General features: G+C 41.3%; 1 protein-coding gene across 2 annotated transcripts in view; it reads left to right on the top strand.

Moving 5' to 3' along the window:
• Positions 1 to 25,596, top strand: part of KCNJ6 (potassium inwardly rectifying channel subfamily J member 6) — a 170,523-nt gene that overhangs the window by 66,285 nt on the left and 78,642 nt on the right. The window lies entirely within an intron of this gene.

Below are 25,596 nucleotides of genomic sequence, written 5' to 3'. Positions count from 1 at the left end.
TTTCAATAGAAAATGTAAAGAAATTGACAAGAGCAAAGATCTGGATGGGATATGTAGTATCAGGCATTCCCAAGGTGGCAACAGAAAAACAGATGTGGTATTTCAGCTTTTGTCTCCCAGCAGCAGTGGGAAAGCTATTAGAGAAGCATCTGTTATTGATTCACACTGCTTAGAATCCATTTATACTGGCTGGTTTTGGAGCCATTATAATTTGCAGTCTGTCATGTAAATTGTTCTTGGTCTGTGAAATATTGATCTATTAGATAGACATGCCATGCATGCACACTGAACACATGGACTCAAAATCCTTGGGGACTTTGCTTTCTAAACAACAGATTATTGCCCACGTTCACTAGCTACTTCTACAAACAGCTCAGTAATTTCAGGCTTTAATATCCTTCTCTACTCTCTTCCCACATAACTAGAGGTAATATTTGATGTACTAGGGATTAAAGACCTGACTTTTTTTTTTCATTTAAAATAAAGTAATTTTCACGTGCACAGAGTATTTCTTAAATATCTTAAATGGATATATATACACACCCCTAGATTTGTGTGCATATAAATGTATATGTATCTTACACAACCTTTTATTGATTGGAGGAGCTCCTGGTGGACTAATTTCTTGGCTAAGAATTTGTTTTGGCTTTAAACCCTACACTGCCAGTAACATAAAAGAGAAACTTCATACAGCTGATCTGTAAATGACAGCGACATATGAGAGTAGCAGGGAAAAAGCAGTTGTGTCTATACACATTCTGTGCCCATCAGTCTGCAGTGAAAGTCATGAAGTAGATGTGGTTTCAGAGCATCCCTCAAGCTCAGAATTGCCCAGGTCACACCACTTGCTCACACAATTCCTCCTGGTTTGTCCTGCGGGACTTTCTACATGGTGTCCAAGTAGTCTACAGACAATAAAGGAAGTTATTTCTGTCTCCATCTTGCAGACAGAAACTGAGATGGGAGCTTGGACTTACCTACCAAAGGTCACTAGAGGAACAAGAGCCAAGGGCTACAACTAAAGAGCCCCAGTCCGTTTGCATCCCAGTAGGCCTTCTGCCAAGGTGCTAAGCCACAGCCATGTCAGGTGCAAAGGCTTGGTAACAAAGATTAAAACCAGAATCTCCAGGTCTCAGCTGAGCACCCAGGAAATGAGGAATGCATGGTTCTAATCAAAGCCAAACACAACTTTAATTAGGTATTTCTGTAAGCTTTCAAAAAGTACAACTAAACAAGAGTTAGGGATCAAGAACTAAATGGCCATCTAATTAGAAGGTCATTATTTATAAGCCTGTGAATTTTATGACTGAAAAAGAAATTAGATGTACAACCAGACACCTTTTTCACTGCATATCCCTGATGCACACACTAAACATCACTCCTTCTGCAGATGGAGATTTCCAAAGAAAAAGCAAAATGCAATTAGACACCATATTATAAGTACTCACATCCTAATTTTGCTAACATTATGGCTTTAAAAAGATCCTTTAATACAGTTTTTTTTTAATACCAGCTATTCTTTTTCAAAGGAAGAGGAAGCTACCTGTCATCATACAATGATGGGATACAGATGGGATACATGTGTATGTTCCAGCAGCAGCAGATTAAAATACAGATCCCACACTACTGCAGCAGACTCCCTCCCCCATCCCGTGGCACAGAAATAACTGCTTAAGTGGCAGAAGGCAGCTCTCATCCTGCTTGAACCAAGCACTAGAGAACTAAAGTACACTGAAATAGCAGTAGGTGTGTTGTTACCCGTGCACCAGTAGCTGTGCTACGCAATCAGGATACTCAAGAGGAAAGAGACACAGTTTGCTCTGAGATGCTGCTGAACCCATGATCTGAGTCTGCTGCCAACTCTGCCCCATCCCATGAAAGGCAAGGTCTATCTTTCATTAATGAAGATCCCTTTTTGATAAACAACTAATGCCAGACCCCTGAAGAATGCACTTCCTTCTTGGCTCTTCTGGCAGAAGAAAGCATGGTAGTCATGACCAGACATCCCCACTGTATCTATTTCTCATCAGACTGTTCAGACTGTTTTAAAAGAAGAGAGGTGCTGGAGTAATGCACCCAGTGCTATAAACCACTGATGGACTTGGAGAAATGCTGCCTTTTTGTATGGCATAGGCAGAAAGTGACAACCAGAAGTCATTTACTGTGACAATGCTAGGGAGATTAATATCAGGCCAGAACAAGGTGCTCATAGCCTCCAGTCAAACATAAATAATCACAGAATCACAGAGTAGTAGGTGTTGGAAGGGACCTCTGGAGATCATCTCGTCCAACCCCCCTGCTTGAGCAGGCACACCCAGAGCAGGGGGCACAGGAACGCGTCCAGGTGGGTTTTGAATGTCTCCAGGGAAGGCGACTCCACAGCCTCCCTGGGCAGCCTGTGCCCCTGCTCTGGCACCCTCACAGGAAAGAATTTTTTTCTCATGTTTAGCTGGAACTTCCTGTGTTCCAACTTGTGCCCATTGCCCCTTGTCCTGTCACTGGGCACCACTGTGCATTTTCAAAGACATTTTTTTCAAAGACAGTTTCAAATGTCTTTGAAAAGAAGTAGCAGATAGTATAACTTTTCAAAGAAATTCCCCCATCCAAGAAAAAAAAAAAAGAAGAGGAAAAAGAAAAAGAAAGGAAGGAATGCAAGTAGAGAGCATTAAGCTACTTCAGCATGACAGCTACCTGAACTTGCTGTAGGGGTGGAGAAGGCTGTCACAGCACTCTGCACTTTCTATGGTGGTGGATGTTCACTGCACTACCATTGTATTCAGAGAAAATGCAAGTTCTCTTCTTACATTTTTTGGATAAAATTTCTGGGCTACCTCTGCCCATTATTCTTATAAGAATAAAGAAACTAATCTTCATAAACTGAAATAAATCTATGTGGCACGTGATTGTTTTTTAAATGCCTGTTGGAGCTTTAACGTCAAAGAAAGGTGAACTGGCAATGTATTTGCCTTGGCACATCGTATGAAAAGTAATCTGAGAATCACTGGGGTTATGTTCTCACAGATAGTGAAGAAGCACTTTAATTTTTCATCTTTCATGGCATACAAGACAAATAACACATCACTTGGTTCTCAAACCAAGGTGAGCAACACAAGTTACAACTATGTGTAATAACAAGCACTAACACAACACCTGAAATAATCACATATAGAAAAGGGATGTGATTTATCAAGCATTTCACATTCACTTCCAAAAAACTTAACAGCAGTAAACCAGTTTACTATTTAATTGAGAGAAACAGATACAAATTTCCTCAAACTGGCGAAACCAGTTTCAAGAGCTGAGGATCCGCCCTCTACATGGGTTCTCCCAAGTGTGGTGCAACAGAAAGCCCCTGCCTTTAGAATTACAAGCTCTCAGTGCTACTAATATCCACAGCATTCATGGTATAATTCAGCAACTATTCAAAGATTATGACTTTGTACTGTGTTTCCATTAAAAATCAAGAATATTGATATGTTTTTATCTCAGACTTGAATTAATGGAGCAGGCTTCCCTATATATTATGAAGAGAGCCATAAGAATTTCATTTTAACATTAACCTGAAATACGGTCACACAATGGACTAAGAAAACTATCTGTTTGGAAGCTGGATTTCAATGTAAGGAAAGTTTATTTAACAAAGCCAATGGATCTGGAGAGTCACTCTAAGCACACATTACATATACATGTTTTAAAATAAAAAGGAATCAATTAGTTCTTCCATAGTATCAAGTCATACTAAACAAATTCAAGAGGTTTTGTTGTTCCCCCCCCAAACTGAAAGTATTTAAATGGATTACAGTCCTTTAGCACCATCTTGAGAATAAAGTGACAAAGCTAACATAGTATTATTTAACTGCAGCAGTCATTTCATCTATAGTAGTGTAGAAGACTGATGGGGTAACTCCCTTCTCTTTCTTCCTGTAGTTATTACTTCACATTATTTTATATTCACCTCACTAAATGCATCCCAAGAGCAGAAACCAAACTGTCACCAAAGATCATTATTTGCTATCTTTATTATATAAGCAATATAGTTCAGAAAATGATAGAAAGCTCTGCAGCTACATTGGCAACACATTAATGAATTGTCATTTTAAGATATATTCTAGCTAGTTTTGATGGAAGGCAGTAGAGGAAAGTTATCACTTAAGTTTTTAAAAGTGATAGATATTATGAAGACTGTAAAAACATGACAAGTAGGAATTGCTACTCTGTATAGTATGCAATTACTTATTCCAGCTTTACAATATGAATAAAATGCTCCATAAAAAATCCCTCTTCAATATTATTTTAAAGCTTTTTCCTATAAATAGCTAGTGAAAAAATTAATTTCCATTCCCTTAATGTATTAGGAACAAAAGGTCACCAAACAGGAACTAAACAGTCAAAAGAAAAATTTGATACAAATCTTTCCATCTCCAATGCACACCAAGACTGAACATTAAGCAGTACTTACAAAAGCCCAGAGTCACATTCACGTGACACACGCATAGGTGTGTCCACAGGCAGATACATGCATACACACACTTCAGAAAAATTTTCTAATTATCCACGTTCAATACTCCATATATCTCAGGCTACTAGAGACGTGGCATTACCAAAATTAATAATGTATTAGCTGAAATTCATTTCATGCATATTTCAGCAAAGTTGTATAGGCAGCACTTCAAACCACTGCTGTCTGAGGGATTCCGAACTTTGGGTTTGATTTAGTGTTTATGCAAATGCAAATGCAATGGATAAAGCCAGGAGCAGTTGAATAAGATGCCTTGCAAGCTTCCCCTGACAAATTTGCCAGTACACCTCATCCTCGTGTTCCCATATACCTCCTGGTCCTGCAGAGTCTGTTTCTCTCAAACATGTGGCAAAGAGCAGTTCATTTTTCCAGCTTCACATCTATGCAGGTCCACTTGCAGGCCCCCCTGCAAGATTCATTTCAGCATTTACAGACTGTCATTATTTCCTAGTTGTGCAACCAAGCAGAACATAAGCAGCATGGCGGCAGGCAGAGTTTGTGCTTCTCGGAGCCGACAGCTGTAAATGCGAGAACCACCAAAGAGCTTCGACTTGTCTCAGTGTGTGTTCATAGGAAGTTGTGTGCACATATTTTTTGCTCAGCCTAAAAAGCCCATCATGATACTTTATGGAGACAAACAAGGTGAACAAGTGCCTGCCTTCCCATCACGCCTCCCTGCCTTATTCTGCTCCCGGGGTAGCATTACTCATATCACAGGATAGATGGAAAGTATGGCACCAATGCTCTAACAACTGAGATTTCTCAGGAAAAACAAGTCCTCTCTGATAGCTTTCCATCTGTCTGTGTTCCCTCACTGGTTTCTGCACCAAGGAAGCCCACAGAGTTGTATTATATGCCCACACTATTTTCTAAGGACAAGTGCAGAAATTACAGTTTGCTTATGATGCATTTTGCTTTCAGCTGGGAACATACAAATTGAATCATCACCTTTTTCCTCTTTCAGTGCTTTCCACACGGGAGATGGTCACATCTCCCACCACCATTCAGAACATGGCATGAACGTTTCAGCCTCTGTGGAGAGTCACCGCTCTCCTGGGGCTTGTTCTTGGTTCACTTGCTGAGAGCTCCCTACCATACCACAGACAAGACTGGAGGTGAAAGGGCCAGAATACTCTATTTCGCCATCACAAGGATATCAGGTTTTCCAAAGAAGATGGAAGATTCTGGTGACAGCACTGTTGACGTCAGCAGTAAGCAAAAACCTAGAGTTGTTCCAAAAATAAAACAAACTGCCTGAAAATAAACCCAAGACAAAACTTAAAAATAAGCATTCACTTCAGCTGAAGTTACATAGCAGATAAAAGGTGCTTCTTAAATCAAAGGTTCTTCAGTAACTGTTGCAAGGTCTATAAGGAAAGAGCTACAGGTCTATCAAAAGCCTCGTTGATCCCGTTCTTCCCATAGGGATCTTGGCTTCAGAGCTCACTGCTATGAAGGTTATCAGCAGGTTTCTGGGGCCAGCAGTGGCAGTCACTGATGCTGAAGCCAGTGCAACAATGTGTCAGAATCTGTGATGCTTTATATTTCAAGGACAGAGCTATAACCTATGAATGAATTAACAGACAGAAAATAAAATTATGTATAAATAAAACAAAAAAAATCAAAGCACATTCTCATTTGAATGGTTCCCCTGGATTTAGTATCCCCCAGTAGCACTACATGTCAAGTCCTTAGTCTAGAAGGCCAAAATTTCCCCTGCAAGGCAAAAAAAATACAACCCTGTGCCTCCAACACTGTGCCATCTACAATACTGACAACTATTTGGAGCAGTGATGCTTCCTGGGTGCAACAGAAGTTGATGCACACAGGCATCTTTGCCTATTGACCCTGTCCAGAGATGGCTTCAATCCAGCCTATAAACCAAGCACATTCAAGGCAATTGTTATGGTTGAACAGTACTTGCACATACTACACTCAGTGTGTAGGAAGCACCAAGAAAAGAAAAAAAGGGAATGTTTCTTCTTACAATCCATTATATAAACAAGAACAAAGCAAATTGGAATATATCACAATGTTTGTGCAAACAAACAACATGCATAAACTGAGTACCATAACATTTCACATTACAACTGTAATGGCTCTGGGTAGCCTGACATTTTGCTTTGAAAATGCATTTGTATTTTCCCCTAGGTTAAAATATCCAACTGCAAGCTGGATTTTGGTATTCCAGCTTTTGTCTAAGCTCTAATAGACCCTCAGGATAGCATAAATTCACCTGTTTATGAGATGCTTAATGGTATTTCATCGGTCATAATTTTGTCGTTGCTTTAAACTGTGTCAGTAGTCACCTAGTTTAAACTAATTGCTACATTCCTAATAAAACAGTCTGATACAGAGGTTTAGAACTGATAGCCCTCCTAGCCAAACTGACAGATGTCCATGTTCCTGCTGCAATAGACTCTTGAGCATCTTAGAATCACAGAAAGTTGGAAAAGACCCTTAAGATCATCGAGTCCAACCACTAACCTATCACTGCCAAGTAAACCATATCCTCAAGCACCACGTCTACCCTTCTTTTAAATACCTCCAGGGATGGAGACTCCACCACCTCCCTGGGCAGCCTGTTCCAATGTTTGACAACCCTTTTGGTGAAGAAGTTTTTCCTAATATCCAAACTAAACTTCCCCTGGCGCAGCTTGAAGGCCATTTCCTCCCATCCTATCGCTTGTTACTAGGGAGAACAGACCGACCCCCGCCTCGCTACAACCTCCTTTCAGGTAGTTGAGGAGAGCGATAAGGTCTTCCCTCAGCCTCCTCTTCTCCACACTAAACAACCCCAGCTCCTTCAGCCGCTCCTCAAAAGACTTGTGCTCTAGACCGTTCACCATCTAAGTTGCCCTTCTCTGGACACGCTCCAGCACCTCGATGTCCTTGTAGTGAGGTGCCCAAAACTGAACACAGTACTCGAGGTGTGGCTTCACCAGTGCCGAGTACAGGGGCATGATCACCTCCCTGCTCCTGCTGGCCACTCATCTTTTTGCATTGGATTGTTGAAAATGGAAGCAGAATCGAAAATGTCAGGATCACTTTGACATAAGAAAGAAAGCTTTTACAGTAAGAAGAATCACTCACTAGAACAACCTCCCCAGGGACACGGTCGAGTCCCCATTGCTGGGGATTTTCCAGATGTGATTGGACAGGATGCTAGGTAATCTCATCAGGGTTCCTTCCCTACAAAAATTTAGACCAAGCAGTCCTTCGAGGTCCCTTCCAATCTGAGCTATTCTATGCTTCTGTGAATAATATTTGAAACCTAACTCTGCACTGGAAATAAAATAAATCATCAGTTGTAGAATTTCATGGAGGGAAGTGAGACAGATGTTGCCTATGTGAAGTAACACACCATCCTATTAAGGCTATCTATTTACCCTTGCCCCTTTTTACACAGTACCTATATTTAACCTTCATTTATAACTGTTCATATAATTACATTACTTTCATCTGAAATGTAGTCCTCTTGGACAGAAGAGCCTCCTTTCTGCAGAAATGAAGGTCATATAAGATCACAGCTCTGTTTATCAGAAATTAGCCAAGAAAGCATCAATACAATTTTTATCTTATTAGCCATTACAGGCATATACTGTTTCCAGTATTCCAGGACAGACTCCAAGGTCCTAATCAGGCAACAAGCTTAAATGGTGTGGGTGGACCATTGCACTTTGTTGCTGAACTGGAGCCTCAGGATATATCTGCAGTGCAGTCCCTGCTGTGGCCATAACTTTTGCAAGCATTCCCTGTTAGTTTTAAACCAGCTGGTTTAAACCTGGCTCACAGTAAAAAAGCAGCAGCCTGGAAGTTCACACCAGGCACAAAATCTGCCTGATAAAGTGACAGATCTGGCAGAAGGTGGTAAAGGCTTGTCTTGGGAAAGCTAAGGATGCTCCCAGACATTGCTATGGAGGTCACCCTCAGGGGGTCTGCCCAGGGCTCTGAGCTGCCCAGCAGGCAGCTCTCCAATCGCTACAGTTCACAGCATGGCAAATAATCAGCCATCTCCATGACATTTCAGACTCAGTCGTACACCATCATCAATTAAGAAACTGAATAATTATTCAAGTGGTTAGTCTGAGCTAAGTAGCGTTACCTCTTTTCCCTTTCAGTGGCAGTAAATGTAGCTCAGCATGTGGGGTTTTGTGGATTCTCCTGTGAAGGTACAACACTCTCTTCACTGACCCACTGGGGCCCTGAGCACCTCTTCCAGATCCTTCAGGTCCCTTTCCTGGGACCATCTACCTGACTTAATGCTGTATCAGACCAGTGTTGGAGATACCCTTATGGTTGCGTGATGTCTTAGGAAAGACATCTCAAATGCGGCTCAAGGAACATACATACATTTTTAAGTGCAGTGTCTTAAGTAAACTCACCATTCTGAGAAGTTCACACTCTCACAGCTTTGACAAAATCACAAGCAACAATATAACTTGTTTGTAAAGCTGTCTTATATGAAACATGGTATTCTGCATACTCTACAGAAATTGAAAATACAGTCCTGCCCTGGGGCACAGGATCAGAGAAACTAAAATCACTAATGCAGCTCAGAGCAAGAGATAATTTAGCAATGAAGTACTGGAGCTTTATTTGTTATACTATTTATTGATTATTAACTCACTTTTTGTAGACATTCCAAATTTTCTGTGTATTTTACACTGAAGTTACAGATCCAGGGAAATTATTTTGTTCCCATCGACTGCAAATTCCTAAGCAGGACTACAGTAAGAAGACAGTCAGCTGACCTGGGAAAAAGAAATCATATCTGCTTCAAGAATGAGTCAAAGGTATCTAACCTGCTTGTTCCATTAACTGATCCTCCACCCAATCACAGGCCAGTTTTACCAATTAGTAGCATAAAATGGAAGGATGGGCGCTATGATCACAGACAGCAGCAACTGTCTAAAGCTCTCCTGGCTAGTGACCAGCAATAGCAGCATTTTATATACCAGCTACTATCCACCTTTGGAGAGGTCAACCAATTAATCGCTGCAGCAGTCCCAGGGCATACGTATTATTTTCACCTGTGTTATCAAAGCTCAAAAAAAAAATCACAAGATCTCACAGGGAGTCTGAACTTGATATCTGTTTTGTTCTGTCACTTTTCAAAAATCTCATTACCAGTGCCTCCCTGTCTCTCCCAGTGACTCCATTTCCACAGGTATAAGGATGGGTAACAACACTAATTTGTCGTTAAAGAACTTTATTAAACACATGATATATTATATATTTTTTCAAGAAGAGTATTTACAAATATTTAAAGAGGAGTTCAATGACCAAATGCCTTCCACATATCTGAAAATCAATCCAACTGTATCAGTGTATCGTGTGCATAGTTTCTAGGTATTGCTAATGTGAAAGCTCCCCAAGCCAAGGAATTCAGTGACTAAAGCCAAAAAAAAAGACATAAATACAGAAACAAAAGAGTAGAGAGCCTACAGTTTGAAGCTTCTGATAACACCTCAAGTTTTAGTTAAGCGTGAAGGGGTAAAATAATAAGTTTGCATATTCCATAAGCAACCTGAACTTGCCTTTCTGTTTATCATCTATATAGCAATAAGATGTCTTGCAATAATCAGGTAATAATAATGACATTTGTAAATGCTCTTTTAAAAGCCAACTCAGAGTGCAATGAGAAGCTCAATGCATGTTGCAGTGAAAATATGCCCGGGCCAGTTTGTTCTGCTGTCCAAGGAGGACATAAGCAGTCTATTAGACTTCTGGCATGACAACCGATGTTACCACAGGGCACTCAGAGCGGATTAAGGACAGAATTATTTCCAGCTTTAACTCTGAGTCTGAGTCAAGCTCTTCATATTACTTAGCATTTGTATTTGCTTAGGTTTGATAATACTTTTTTAGCTGTTTGAGGGCAAAAAGAAAATAACCAATTTACTAAGAATGTTTGGCAATAGGAATTCTTTTTTGTTGTTGTTGTTATATAAAAGCACTCCCATATTATTTGAGCTCCTCAGAAACATTAGCTTTACCTTTCCATAGGACTGCAGGGTAAGGCAGTGTTGCTCCCTGAGGTGCAAACATAGGCTTATATTTTAAAAAAATCTGAACTGAGCTGTGGTGCACTGCAGCAGAAATGTGTGTGTCTGAAGGGGGCAACAAAATCCAAAACGCCCAATTTCAATAAACATGTGCCAGGAAAAAAAAATTTACTGATAAGACTTGCTAGAGATCCCAAAGGGTGTTTATGGAAATGTGGGGAACAGATTTCCTGGGTTCTGTGCCTTGGGCACAAGCACAGTCTTCTTCTGGGACACATTGCAATATAAATGTAACTAAGGCTGTTAATAGAAATACCTCAGGCCACCTCAAATGCTCGTTGCTAACTCCCCAAATAATGTAAATATGCCAGTTAGCCTGAGAGGAAATCTAGTTCTCGTATACACACTCTGCATAGGTTACCAATACAGTATTAATCACTTGAGCCTAATCCTGTTATTCAGCTCACGAGTAAGGAATGCACTGCTATGTTTTACCTTCATCAGCAGCTATGTTTCATCTCGTTTGGAAAGATGGAGTAGGAACAGGGCGCTGGTAGAATTACATTATGCCTGCAAAAATGGTACCTTTTCCATATGTATTACCCAGTGGCAAATACGCTTTTTCAGGTTGACAAGCAAAACTGCTTTTTGTTTTACAAAGTCTGGTTCCCCGGTGCTATAGTTCACATGCTGTTTAGAGCCTGGGTGTGATCACCTCTCCACTGAATTGCAAGTAGCCTGGTGTCCATTTGACCTCTAAGCTGGGAATGAAAATCACCAGTAAACACACAGTTCAGAAGCTTAATTTTACTTTCCATGATTAGTGCATGCACACCAACTGTTCCCTTGTTTGCGTGCATGCTCAGTTCAAACAAATATTCCAAGCGGGTAGGTTTCTATGCATATTTGCAACAGAGGCAGATCTCAAACAGAAGGGTAAAGGCAAAGAGGAATCACAGTTCCCAAGCACAAAATGTGCTAACCAGCTTCCTCACACAGAATGAGAGGGTCCAAGGCACCTTATAAGCCTGGCAGATCCCCTCCGGCCAGAGATGCAGAATTCTGTATTTGTGCTAGAAAAGGCCCTCAGGGATGTGCCAAACTGCCATTAACTAATCACTGAGCAGCAAATACAGAGTAGCAGCTCTGACTGCCTTCCGTCAGAAATGCCCCGGAGTGATTCTTTCATTGAATTCCCAAAGACTGCTTAGGTACAGGGAGGATTTTTTAGAGTGCTGTGAATCCCTTTGCAGAGAGTAACTATTCTGAAGGCAACTCAGCAATAGCGCTTAGTCTCAGGGTGCAGACAGTACAGCTCCATGTCAGCTGGCAGTCACTCTGACAAGCAGATGATATGTCGGGCGGATTCAGAATTTCTCTTTTTCTCCCCCAGGCATGCGCACACAAAAAGCGTAACCACCCTTACTCTACAGTGCTGGAAGAACAACACAGTATTTTAAGAGCCCACGATTGTCTGTTACTGCCATAGCAATAAATATTTCTGAAAGAAAGCAGAGGTTTTTTTTCTTCTAGATGGAACCGTATGCTTGGCAGCTGGGTGAAATGTGTCACTCATACAAGCAGAGATATCAGTCTCTTGAAGTACCACACCAGCACTAAGGCATAGACGAGACTCAGATCAAACCTTGCCCTGAAGCACCTTAGGATGTTTGGCAGAGAAGCTCCAGCAATGGAACTGGTGGCCATGAAATGCAAATAAAACTGAGCTCTGAAGTACAGTACCAAATATACCAAAGAACCTGCTGATTCCAATAAAGTGGACATAAAATCCAGCACACGCTCTTGTTTATCATCAATAGTAATATTAATATATGCCCTTTTATTTTATTTCAGTATTCCAAACTGTTGAATTAACAGCATCTTGTACCTGTTTTTACTAGGAAAAAGTAATACATATATGCACATGAACAAATAGATGCAGGTATAGAGATACATGGACAGATATGCATGAAGTGTCCCCAGCTGGTTAACACAGAGCTAGAAACAGATGCCAGATGCCTGAAAACCACTCCCTCCAAAAGAATAGCCAGAAAGAGCCCGGCACTCTCAAATTTCCCCGACAGAGATATTAAGAGGACCTCAGATCCCTGGGAGTCTTATCTGCTGGTTATTACTGAAGCACTAAGAATGATTCAGCCAATCAGAAAAAGGCCTTAGAAACTAAATGCAATCATCACATTCTGTAGGAGGGTTTATTTGTCTGTCATTTTTGTGACACTGTTCAGCTCTTTGTCTGCTGGTTAAAAAACAACAACTGTGTCATATAATCATTAGATTTCTTTCTTCCTTTGTTCACCTTCCAAAATACAATTATTCCTTTTTAGAGGTAGATTATCTTAATCTATTTCCATGTCATATGATACTTGTATGCAGATCAGTAATTTGCAGGGGTTTTTGGTGTCTTGTTTTCATAACTATCACTGAAATCCTTTCCAAGCCTGCCACATCAAAATACACTATCTTTCATTAAATGTCATTTGTATTGTGTCATCAAGAGGCACGTCTATTAATTTGCATTTTAGAGCTAAAGCATCCTTGTGAATATATTCCTTCTTCCTTCCACTTACATTCCTCATGGTCTTGCAAGCTATAACTTGACCTGAAAGCTTCTCGTGCTCTCTTACCAACTACTGAACTGGGAACACTGGAGCTCAGACTGGACCTCAGTCATTAGTAATTGCTTCATGAAATTATCTAACTCTTACCCAAGATGATACAGAAGCCAGCCAATGAGAACTGAATCTGTAGTCCCTTAGGCCCATCAGTCCTTTACAAGAATCAGTTCTTCCTATTTTCCTGACCCCATAAAATAAGGACAATCAGGAAACTTTACTGTAGCTCCATCAAACACTGACTAGTTGGAAAATCCACTTGTTTTTCTTACCAAGCAATTTAATTTTATCATTTTCTTGAAGTTTGCAAGCTGTTTCCTTTTACCTGACATAGTCCAGGGGGGCATTTTATGAAACATCAGAATAAACAGTGACACCATGCAACTTCCAGTGCTGTGTCAGAAAGCTTCTCTTCCAAGGTTTGTGCATAGGTTAGTTTAAGTGCCCATTTCAGATACTCTGAATTAGGAGGAGATCCTCTCCCTCCACTGTCTACAGAAAGAATCTGGGGAGATTGGCATCCAAGCTGATGAAGCCTAGGGCTATATGTATCCATTTCAACTGTAAGTTTCCATATCCACATTACAAACCCAAGCCAATAACCTTTACCTCAGCATGCATAATTCTTACAAATGAACATGCTTCATATGACAATTTGTGAAGGAAAACATGGATTTACTAAAATAGAGAGTGATCCTTTATTTCCTGTAATTTTTCACAGAAATTCCTCCTTCTTAAAAAACTGTAATAAAAGTGCAAGGGGCAGCAATGTTTCAATGACCCGAGCAGGTCATCCACTCAAGCCAGCTGGGATTTAGGAGAGTATGCTTCTGTCCTCATACACCGTAAAGGTTAGCTGTAGGTTTGCTTTTGCCTCTGTCACCCTTACAGGTGAAAATAAAAGCTTTTAAAAATCATCTTAGCCTTCCAAATCAAAACCAGCAAATTTTGAAAACAGTGGACAAACAAAAAAACCCCGATAGTTTACACCTTCCTAGGTAAGACATTCAGAGGTATGTCTGCATGCTGTAGTTGTCCAGTCACTCATTTATTGTGACAGAAAAAGAAGCTGAATGTGGGAAGACAGTAAAAGAAAGAAATCAAGTAGTTACATCTAATATATTGTTGAGGGCAACCAGGTTCCTTTACTAAATTTCATCCAAAAACTTCAATTATTAGGTTTCCTTCTAAGGGCCTTAGTAAGTATTCAGAATAGAGTTTGTTTTAGTGGAATCATAACAGTTATGTGCTCTGCCAAATGACACTCCTGTTCTTGCCCTCTTGGCTTAAAAACCCACTATCTAGGCTTTTAGTTCTTGATAAATGTGTTTAGACTTTCCATTGGTCTTCCCCCAGCTTTTATTGCTGTTCATGACATCATAGTGTATGTGATATCCTTTTGGTCAGATGGGGTCAGTTATCCCAGCTGTGTCCCCTCCCAACTCATGCACCCCCAGCCCACTCGCTGGTGGGGCCGTGCGAGAAACAGGAGAGGCCTTGACACTGTGCAAGCACTGCTCAGCAATAGCTGAAACATCCCTGTCTTATCAACACTGGTTTGGTTACAAATCCAACACACAGCACCATACGAGCTACTATGAAGAAAATTAACTCTATCCCAGTCAAAAGCAGTACACAGAGTCATTGGCCTCTACCATCACTGTGTCTGGCTACAGACCAATCAGAGGAGTGAAAAGGAAGCCCACGAGAGGAATCCTGACTCTTGGAGGAAACTTGTGGGAGAAAGAAATGTAGTGGTGGAACAGAGAGAGTCTATTGCACTCAGCCAAAGGGATCTTCACAAATCTTCTAGTGGTGCTGCATATGGAATATAATAGAACAGCCTTAAAAAATGTCTGAAACATACTTCTGTTAAAAGCCTTTTGGTTACTTATAATGTTTTACAAATGCAATGTGCCACATACTATATGCTGGGTCTTTGTACCATAGTGAGATAAGAAGCATTTCTATTCCAGTTAATATAAAACATCCCCCTCCACATAAAGCCTCCACTTGTGAGGAAAGATTTGTGGTGATAGTTTACCTAAATAATACAGAGGAAGATATACCAGTTGCTAAGACTCCAACACCACGAGCCAAGAAAGGCCCCTGTATGTCATTTTCCTAGTAGTCTTGATCTGACAAGCCCTTTAAAATGGCTCTTAAGAGTTTTGCAGCCTACTGGCTAAATCCTTCATCAGTCATTAGGATTGGCCTCTTTCATGTGAAAACACATCAGAAATTCATTGTAGCTCTAACTATTTCAGGGAGGAGAATGCAATGTGACATTCTTCGGGTGACATACATTGAATCAGGACATAGCTGTCTTGACTCATACAGTTAGGGATTCAATTTTAATATCACAGGTTGCATCACAGCTTGATGCAGAGTTCTCAGGGTGAAGGAAGAAGACACAGAACTGAGGGGCAACACTGATTCCCTGAATTATCTTCCCCTTTTGACACAGAAGAAGATAAGTGTATTTTGCCTTTTCATCATATTTCTGTTACACTGTGATTTCAGAAGAGTCCCCTCCTCCATGTTTGTGACCCACCCACTTTATGCTAAGGCTGTTGCTTCCATGCGAGAGGCACATTTAATGAGTGAAAGGTTAAATGTCTGATTTCTGTGCACATGAGCTTAGCCTGAAGTCCATGTGATAGCTGAGTAAGTGAGCAGAACATTAATATCAGCAAAGTATTTCCTTTAGTGTCCAAGCCTGAAGGAGGGTTTGTTCAATCAGGCAAAGCAAAGGGCTGGGCAAAAGGAAAAGGTGCTGATTTCTGAGCTAGTCAGCTGTTTGGCAACTGATATTCTTGTTCAAGGAAAATTAAATCTCTCCATTAGGAAAACCCATGGCCCTGATCCTATGCAAGCAGCCGTGCTCTCAGGCTGGAGCTACCTTGAGTCTGGTAGGCTCCCTCTTCCCTTCACTGATCACTAACAGAAGATGGAAGCTAAGACCATACCCTACATCCTCACAGTATTTATTATCAGAAGAGGAGCATGCTTTTCTGCATTCTCCATGTTTAAGATAATTGAGACAAGGATGCTTAAACTTGGAGAAGATGGCTGGCTTATCCTTTGCGCTAGTCATATCAGTGCCAAACCACAGCAGCTTGCTCAGAGTCTCACGAGTCCTTCAGGGAGCACAAGCAAACCCAAGAGTTAAAGTCAGGAGGATATAATCAGTTTTGCAAGCTGACTGAAAAGGTAAACAGGATTGTCCGTTGATTGACACCAGACAAATTTGGCTTACCAGCACAGTGAAAGAATCTTCTGGCCATTTAAGTTACTGCTCTGCTGTCCAAGAGGGAGCTCTGGGAACAGGAACATTTGCAGTCTCTGGAACCAACCAGCTGTTTGACTACCTCAAAGCAGTTATTTTGGACAGATGCTTCCGTGTTTTGAATTACATGTTACAGCATAGGAAAAGTGCAGAAGGAAGAAGACTGACATCTGTTCCCAGGGCTTTGTTTTTTCTTTTTACCTTCACTCAATCACATGTGATCATTCACATCCATCATATAATCTCTGTGTTCCAAGTAATGGGACCACTGAAGAGCAGAAAGGAATAGTGAAGACCAGGAGTTAAACCCCAGGGTCTGGACTCCCGTGAAGGAACAGAAGATCTTTTAAAGTATTGTTCCCTCTGTTGCCACCCCTAGTCCCATTACTGGAGAGGAAGTAAGTTTTGACTCAAGACTCTAAGTGTGGATGCAAAATCAGTCCAAAGTGGTATGTGCTCTGTCACCACCTAGGAGCGGCTCTCTCATGCAGATTCTGGCTTCCTGCAGCAAGAAACCTTTCTTTTCCCCCAAGAGTCCTGAGTCTAGAATGTTTAGTGCAATGAAAGGGCTTCCATTTGTTCTGTTTCAGGATTACTAGTGAATTGAGGCTGTACATGATTTAAAAGCATAATCTACAAAAAATGTTTAACTCTGAAAGTGTTAAGTGCTGACCTGGGAGATAATCAGTCATTTTGCTCTTGCATGCTGTTGTCTTGTTTGTTCCAAACTCTGCTCTATAAATAGGAAAGTTAGTTCAGTTGCCTTTGAAATTAAACAGCTATATCAGACTTAGCAGTTTGGAACCACCGGAAAGCATCAGTCAAATGGCTTTAATTGTTCACATTCTATCCTTGCTCCCTTCGTGCTCCCTCTTGATTTACCTCCAAGTGATCAAAAGTTCTAAGTTGTTGTTAGTGTCACGGAATATCAAGTAAATTTTCTTACGTTCTGCAGATATCAGTCGTGATGTCATACATCAGAGCAGCATGAAAATGACTGCTGCAATGTGTTCTAAGCTGCTCCAGATAATTGACTGATGACAAATAGACGACATGGGTGCATTGGGTGCAACAGTGCACACTTCTGACAATGCTCTGAGATGACTGTGAAAGTCTTCATAAGATGAGAGATTACTTTTTCCTCAGTGTGGAGCTAAAGCCCCCTAGGCCTGACAGATTTTTCCTTCCTGCACCATCCCTTGTCACCATCCAGTAAGTCCACCCAGAGTAGGCCAAGCTACCTGCACATCACATCTTCATCTCCTTTCACTTGACCATCAGAGGAAGTAACTCAAATGTCCCGTAGGTACGCATGTAAACAATAAACAACTTCACAGGAAACCATGGTACACCAGAGCACATTGCTTGTGCTACTAGCCTGGGTTTTCATTACATGTAGAAGCTTAGTTATCATTATTATTGTCAACAAAGTGGTTCTTTTTGTTGTTAACCAAAATATATTTCAACAGTTGTCACTGCAGATGAGAAACTGATAATTGACAGAAAATCTTCTCAAGAAGCCTGAGAACAAAACTCTTGCAATAATGTTTCTGTCCTCAGAAACAAGAAAAACTAATATCTGAATTCCTATATAATCCACCAACATGATAATGAACTGTCAATGTAACACAAACCAAAATCGTATTAAAGAAATAGGAGCCATGAATGACAACTGCTCATTGATGGTAGAATCATCAAATGAGCAGAGGGATATTTCTGCCAGGCACAATATGGCAGAAGAGGGATCAGGAAGCTTTCTAAGGAAATCAGATCACACTTGACATACAGCAGGTGTGAAATCCACAGCAGTGCTTCCTCTCCTCCCCAGCACAGTCTTGCTGAGCATATTCCTTTCCATGCAGCTGGGTCCCTATAAAGCCCTGTGAGGACAATTCAGCAAAAACTTTTTAAAAACTCCTGAAAGTATGCAAGATTCATCCTCTTGCTTGGAATGGTGATAATATCCTGTGTTAAGTTAACATGTAATGGTATGGTATCTTCTGCTATAACCATGAACATACATCAAAAATAGAAAATTCAGATTCATATAGGATGCCTGACCAGGAACATCCACACATTATAGAACTTTCAAATACTTTTTTATCAAAAGTGGAATGTATCAAAACCCCTTTTCCATAACAGCAGTATATTTTTCAGTCTGAATCTTCTGCCCACCACCTTATTCCCAAGGTCTTCCAGTCCTTCTTCCTTCATCATTCCCAATTCTTTGGACAGCCTTCCCCCAGGTACCAGAAAGACGTGCAGGCAAACAAATTGGTGCTTGACTCAGTTCCATTTCCTCTTGCACTACCACAGATTTCCATCAATGTAGAGCCACTAAGCAAGGGGGGAAACGTCTTGCCTTGCCCCTTCTCATACTTTACAGCAGGGTAGCTTGAGAAGGGCAGGGTTGCTGCAGGATACTATGTGATACTCTCTGTTCAGTGCACGTTACCTGATATTCATGCTATACTCCATTTGAGTAGGGTGAATTTAAAAAGGAGAGCAAGAGCTACACCCCTCTCTACATTCGGCAATAACTGGCCTAAAACAACCTGGTAGAAAAAGTCACATGATGCTCTGAGTTGCAGCTTCCCTGAAAAAAAAAGGATACAGCTTCCTTTCTCCCTTTTTTTTTTTTTTTTTTTGCATTGTTAAATAGGGAAGAGTTACTTTTTCTAAGAAAAGCAAATGACTCTGCATATTGGCAGTTTAGATTAGCACACTTTCATTTTCATTTTCTGCCACCTACATTTCATTTGGCCTGTCGGCAACCCCAAAAGCGAAAAAGGAGATTGCAAAGATCTCACCAGCATGCAGTCATGAGACTGCACTCCCTGGCTGACAGCACTGTGGGAAGCCTGGAAGCACAGGAGCAGCCTAGATCTCTTGCACATTTTGAAGAGGTGCTATAATTTGAGCTGCTTCATTACAAAAGGGCAACCATTAGGAAAGCCAAGAGACACTAATGAAGCCTTGGGCATTATCATGCATTGATTAAATACTGTTTAATGTCTCAAAATGACAGGAAAAAAGGAGCTCAGGGAAGCCCAAAGGAGCAGAGCAAGTCAGCAAGACAAATAAATCTGCAGTGATTCTTGCATACTAACAGAGTTATTTTGATAGGAAAATGACAAGGAACAATGTGCAGCACCATTAGGAATTTTCTAGCATCTGCCCATCCATCCTAAATAAAAATTCAGATGCATTCATCATGTGGAACAATAGCTTTATTATCTTAATTTCCCATTCCTGTAGGAGAAAAGAAAGATCACATCTTATGACAACTTATATTCTAACTCTCCCATTGCATGAAGTTCTCCACTTAATCCTTTTCCTGCGTTTCCTGCATATTAGCTGTATTTACATATCAATCACACCTTGCACATCAAAACCTCATTTTCTTCCTTCAAAATCATTCATATCAGACAAAAGCAATTAGTATACAAGTAAATAGAATGAAATGCAAAGCTAATGGCAAACTTACCTATTAATCTGCTACCTTTGTTTTCAGTAGGCATCTTGAGGATAAATGCAGTGTGACTACTCATTTGAATACTCTTTGTGAGTTATATCTTTGAAGATTTGAATTCTGGATTTTGCACATTGTCTAGATTGAACTCATTGTTTAGAACAACAGGTTTTAGAACGTTAATCCTGCTCTGAATAAGCTGAATAATAAAACACCCACACAAGTGTTAAGAAAGTCAGCTGTACCGACAGCGCCTTTCCTCACTGAGGAAGAGCTCATTGCATATCCAGAAGGCCTGGTTATAAGAGTCCACTCTCAGCTAGTCCCTATCAAAAGGCAGCTCCATGGATCATGAAAGAAAGTTTGGGGTCAGTTAATCTCAGAGCATAGTGCAGGCATGGTACTTGTATTTTTCCACTCTAACCTGGTGATTTCTTCATACTTTGAAATAGTTGAGTTTTTAAATCTATGAAGATACTAGAAGGGATGATATTTATCAGTATTAGGTCTTTAATTAATGCTAGATTACAAGTTAGGTGAAATTCCCATGGAGCAGGAGGATGGAGCCTGAACTGCATCACCCCTCTGAACTGTGCGTACTTCAGGATTCTCCACTTTCAGTGAACATGACATTGCTACTTGTCCAGGGGCAAGCAAATATTGTGGTTCCCCATCCTAAGCCCTAACCTAACTACTAGGCAGGCACAAGGGGTTATGGACATCTATTCAGCTTCACAATGGATTTAAACATGGCCAAATTAACCTAAATGAAATTCCTAGCTGAATCACCTATTGTTAAAGCTGCCTTGAAATTCCCATTACAGCAACATTTTCAGCTTGTCAGAATAACTGCTTGGGCTGAAGTTTTCCATGCTGAGGATCAACTTCAGTCAAAGCATTTTACTGGATGTGGCAGGGAGAAAAAGAAGAGAAACTAAGAAATGTGCGTAACCAGAAGGTCCAGGAAAACTTCACATTCCAACCCACTTGAGCACATACATTATGGAAGAGCATTTAATTACACAACACCACCGCCTCTTGTTTCCATGGGTCCTGTCTCATTCAGTGCACAAATATGCATAGTGCTCACTTGACTGGAAGATATTCAGTATTTCATTTTATTCTTGTTATTCAATGTGTCTTTACACTCTCTTTCTTGCAGACCATTTACTCACAGCTCAGCAGACAGAATTACTGACTTCCTCATGGGCTTTGCTACAGAGCCACAGTAAGACAAAAGAAAACTGACAGAAATTTGCACTGTGTTGCAGAGGCTGACCTTAGTAATAGACTATGTGGAATAATAGATAATTGAGCTAGGCTTGAAAGCATGGCAGCAAAAAGCGAAATGGCAGTAGATAATTATATTACCAAAGAATATCCCTCTCCCCGTTAACACCCACGTCCAATTAATGGCTCAATTATATTCTGAAATAATTGGTTACATTACACTAAAACCATGTATTTTTTGCATCCTCTTGCCTCCTCCCTCTTAATATCTTTTTCCTCCCCATATCAAGAAGAATTTGGGTTGTGACCCTGGAAATTGTTCTGTTCATGTTGTCCCCTGCATTCATGTCAACCCCTGCTGAATTCAACAAGGCAAGATAGAGTGGAAGTAAAGGAGAGCAATCTACTTATGCAGTGTAGATTTAAAATCAGAGCTCTCAGACCTGTTTTCATCATACATAGCTTTAGGTACTTATCAGAGGGGGGCTGCATTAGAAGAAGCACAACCATCTTTTGTAGACAAAGGAAAGGAGATAAGACATTGAAGGATTATCCAGACATATCGACCAAATCATCCCCAGATGGTGCTGAACATTCTCCTTTGACCATACGGACAACCTGTTGATGCTAAGCTCTAATCATGGAATCATAGAATCATTTATGTTGTAAAAGACCCTTAAGATCGTTGAGCCCAACTGTAAACCTAACACTGCCAGTCCACCATTAAACCATGTCCATAAGCACCACATCTACACATCTTTTAAATACCTCCAGGCATGGTGACTCAACCACTTCCCTCGGCAGCCTGTTCCAGTGCTTGACAACCCGTTTTCAGTGAAGGAACATTTCCTAATACCCAGTCTAAACCTCCCCGGATGCAACCTGAGGCCATTTCCTCTCGTCTTATCGCTTGCTACTTGGGAGAAGAGACCAACACCCACCTCGCTACAACCTCCTTTCAGGTAGTTGAGGAGAGCAACAAGGTCTCCCCTCAGCCTCCTCTTCTCCAGGCTAAACAACCCCAGTTCCCTCAGCTGCTCCTCATAAGATTTGTGCTTTAGACCCTCCACCAGCTTCATTGCCCTTCTTTGGACATGGTCCAGCACCTCAACATCTGTCTTGTAGTGAGGGGCCCAAAACCGAACACAGGATTTGAGGTACGGCCTCACTGGTGCCGAGTACAGGAGCACGATCACTTCCCTACTCCTGTTGGCCACACTGTTCCTGATACAAGCCAGGATGCTGTTGGCCTTCTCGGCCACCTGGGCACACTGCCGGCTCATGTTCAAGTGGCGGGCAAACAACACCCCCGGGTCCTTTTCTGCCAGGCAGCTCTCCAGCTACTCTTCCCCAAGCCTGTTGCATTGCATGGGGTTGTTGTGACCCAAGTGCAGGACCCAGCACTTGGCCTTGTTGTACCTCATACAGTTGGCTTGGTCCTTTGATCCATCCCACTTAGACATATTAGCTGTGGTATCCATACTCAGGCAAGATCCAAGCAAGCAGTAGTCAAGAAAATCAAAAAGGTGAGCTATACTTATACTGACATGTATTTCTGCACTGTAGACATGGACAGTCTGAAGTCTTATTCCAAATTCAGTCAGGGTGTATTTGGCCATGACTCTGCTCTGCACATCCTGTCCTTCAGCCAGCATGCATTATCTTCATACCAAGTATGTCACATGAAGCATCAGGAGGATGCTATGTGTGTCATCATATGGCCAGCAATCCATATGAGAAAAATCACATGGCGAAACCAAAGTGTAGGCATCTCCTCCTTGATCAAGCGTATGGTAAAGGAATAAGCATAAACTAAGGCTTGAAAAACTACAGCTTTTCGGCTGAAAGCATGAGCCGTAAGACATTAAGAACCTGCAGAAGTCACTCCATCCCTCTCCTCTTTCACCACGAGACAATTTTCACAAACTGGTTTCCTGTATCTTACAGACCCATGCAGGCTGTTACTTGCACTATAGCACTTTAAGCAGACAACTGAGGACTGGTAAAAAGGATTGCAAAGAAAAGAACAGAATTAGAAGGCTTCATGTGACTCACACCACACAAGCAAAATAAAACAATTTCAGAGACACCCACCTCCAGCCATTAAAGGAAACTCCCCAACAATCCTGGAAAAAGCAAAACAAACAAAAACTGGCTACAGAAAGGGGAGGCAATTGTGTAATTTTGAAGATCTGCATCATTCAGGCACAGGTAGGGGCTGGGTGCAGCCCCAGTGGTGTCAAGGGGAAGGAGAGAGGGATCTTCTTGTGCAACAAGACCAGCTTGAAAGCACATGTGCTGCGCAGAACATGCTACAGCTCTGCTGTGCTTACCCTTCTCAATAAATCCATACCTTCATATCAGCAAGGAATAAAGGAATACAGGCTCTTTTGTGCTGAAAGGTGGATTTTTTTCCTACTTTCTTTACTGCTTTTAAGGTCAGAAAAGACAAAAATTCTCTATAACACTTGCAAAAGTATTTAATCCAGTTCTCCTTGTAGAGAGGTTATTACTTTGTTAATGCATTCCTCCTACACTCTATTTCCAAGCTGAAAAAGAATCTTCTGCCTAAAAGCATGTTTGTTTATTTGTTTGTTTTCTACCCCAGTTATATGAGTTGATCTATTAGAAGATATAATTACCTTCTACAGGCAGTGTGGAGTCACCTTACCTCCCATGTGAGAGCAACTTCAGGAATGATTTCCCACCCTGTTAAAAATAAGTTATTCCTTTCTTATTTAGGTTTCTATTACGGCTCCCAGCCTTTGCAGTCCCATAATTTCTTCCTGTTTCTGATTCTGATTTCTATGCAAATCCAGAAGAAAGTTGCCAGTATTATTAACAAAGAAGAAATACATCTGAGTACTATCTCAGAATGGAGGAGACACAAAAAAGCAACAAAACCCCAGAATAGAAAGCCAGCTCTTCTGCTGAACAGTTTCTTTTTGCACCCACGTGTACCATAGCTCCTAAATTGCCCATGCATCTCATCCTTCCTTGCACCTGTCTCAGCTTTCAAACCCAGCACTTCACGCAAAAGATATGCCTAACAGCATATTTGTAAGTGCTGCGAGATAAGGGGAAAAGCTGCCTCTGATGTCAGACTTGGAGGCAGGGTGTCTGCAGACTGCATTTTTCCGTATAGGAACCATCCACTGCTTGGCATGCACCACAGGCTTTGTCATCGTTACCACACACTCCCTACAGCCGTCCTTGTAAAGCAGTTCAGACAGAGGGCAATGAGCTATTTTCAGCAGGGAGGGAGGGGGATCATGTACAATATCTGTCTAAGGAAACAAATGGGCAGGATGTGGAATAGATCCCAAGAGAATCGTAATCAAGTCGGTATCAAACAAACCCTCCATATGCTGAAAGAACGTAACACTAAACTCATTCTGAAGTAAGAAGTAGTACAGTCCTTTTCTGTTAATGCACAAATAATAAGGCTACATCTTAGTGTGGGTTCTGCTGGGTTTTGTTTTTTCTTCCACACACCAATATTTGAAGCACTTCTTAAAAATAACAAAAGTGGGGAAATGACATTCATGGTTTTCTGTTTCAAATATTTATATATTTTTGCAAAAATGGGGGGACGAGTGCAGGGATGTACATATACATGCAAATAAACATCTGGGAGCTGATCAAACCATTGAATGCAGAAAAGTTTTGGCAATCAAAGTATATGCATGCAGATCTGGGCACAAAAGAAGAGAAGAATATATCTTTCATAGGAGAAGACATGAGGGAAGGCAAGCGGGCAGCCAGCAAGCAAAGGATGGAGTTGTGTTATTCAGCAAGCCGTTCTCCATGTCAAAGGGAAGCCTGCTTGTGCGTTCAGACAGTTTGCACAAGGAGGAAAACCAGAACAACAAAACCCAGAAAGGTGTTCAGGCACTGGCTTATGGAGGGGGATTTCACTCCTCACCACCACAATACAGCATGCTTACCCCATATAATGCAATCTTGCTGGGGTAGGGGCCCTCCCTCTCTCACCAGTCCCAGTGCTGCCCTGGCCCGCAGGTCACAGAACCCAAATCTTGTTTGTAAGCGTCCACAGCCCTCTCTCCACTCATGAAAAGGAGCTAAAAGCCATGAGAGGTGTATCTGCACTAGGTAGATCCACTGAGTGAATGTCTTGGTTTGCAGCTGCTGTCACGGCTACCTGGCTGGAAAGCATTTTGCTGTTAGCTGTCTGCTACCTGCAGGCTTGTACAGCTGGTGAAGGAGGTACCATTCAGTGGCAAACAAGCTAAGTGTAGCCATCTTACATCAAACGTGTGCGCGAGTGCACGTAGCCTGTGAGGGGTGACTTCCACTGTGGAAACTGTGCAGTGCGGCCCAGGCCCAAGACAAAGAGACGGATCAGAGGCACATTTCAGAAATCAGGATATCAAGCAGCAACAAGAGGCTGAGTCAGCACCTCAGCAAGGAAGACTCAGAACAGC

This window comes from Phalacrocorax carbo, chromosome 1 (assembly GCF_963921805.1).
Source record: "Phalacrocorax carbo chromosome 1, bPhaCar2.1, whole genome shotgun sequence".
Taxonomy (NCBI): domain Eukaryota; kingdom Metazoa; phylum Chordata; class Aves; order Suliformes; family Phalacrocoracidae; genus Phalacrocorax; species Phalacrocorax carbo.
The sequence above is the reverse complement of the archived record's forward strand: the minus strand, read 5'-3'. Positions and strand labels throughout refer to the sequence as shown.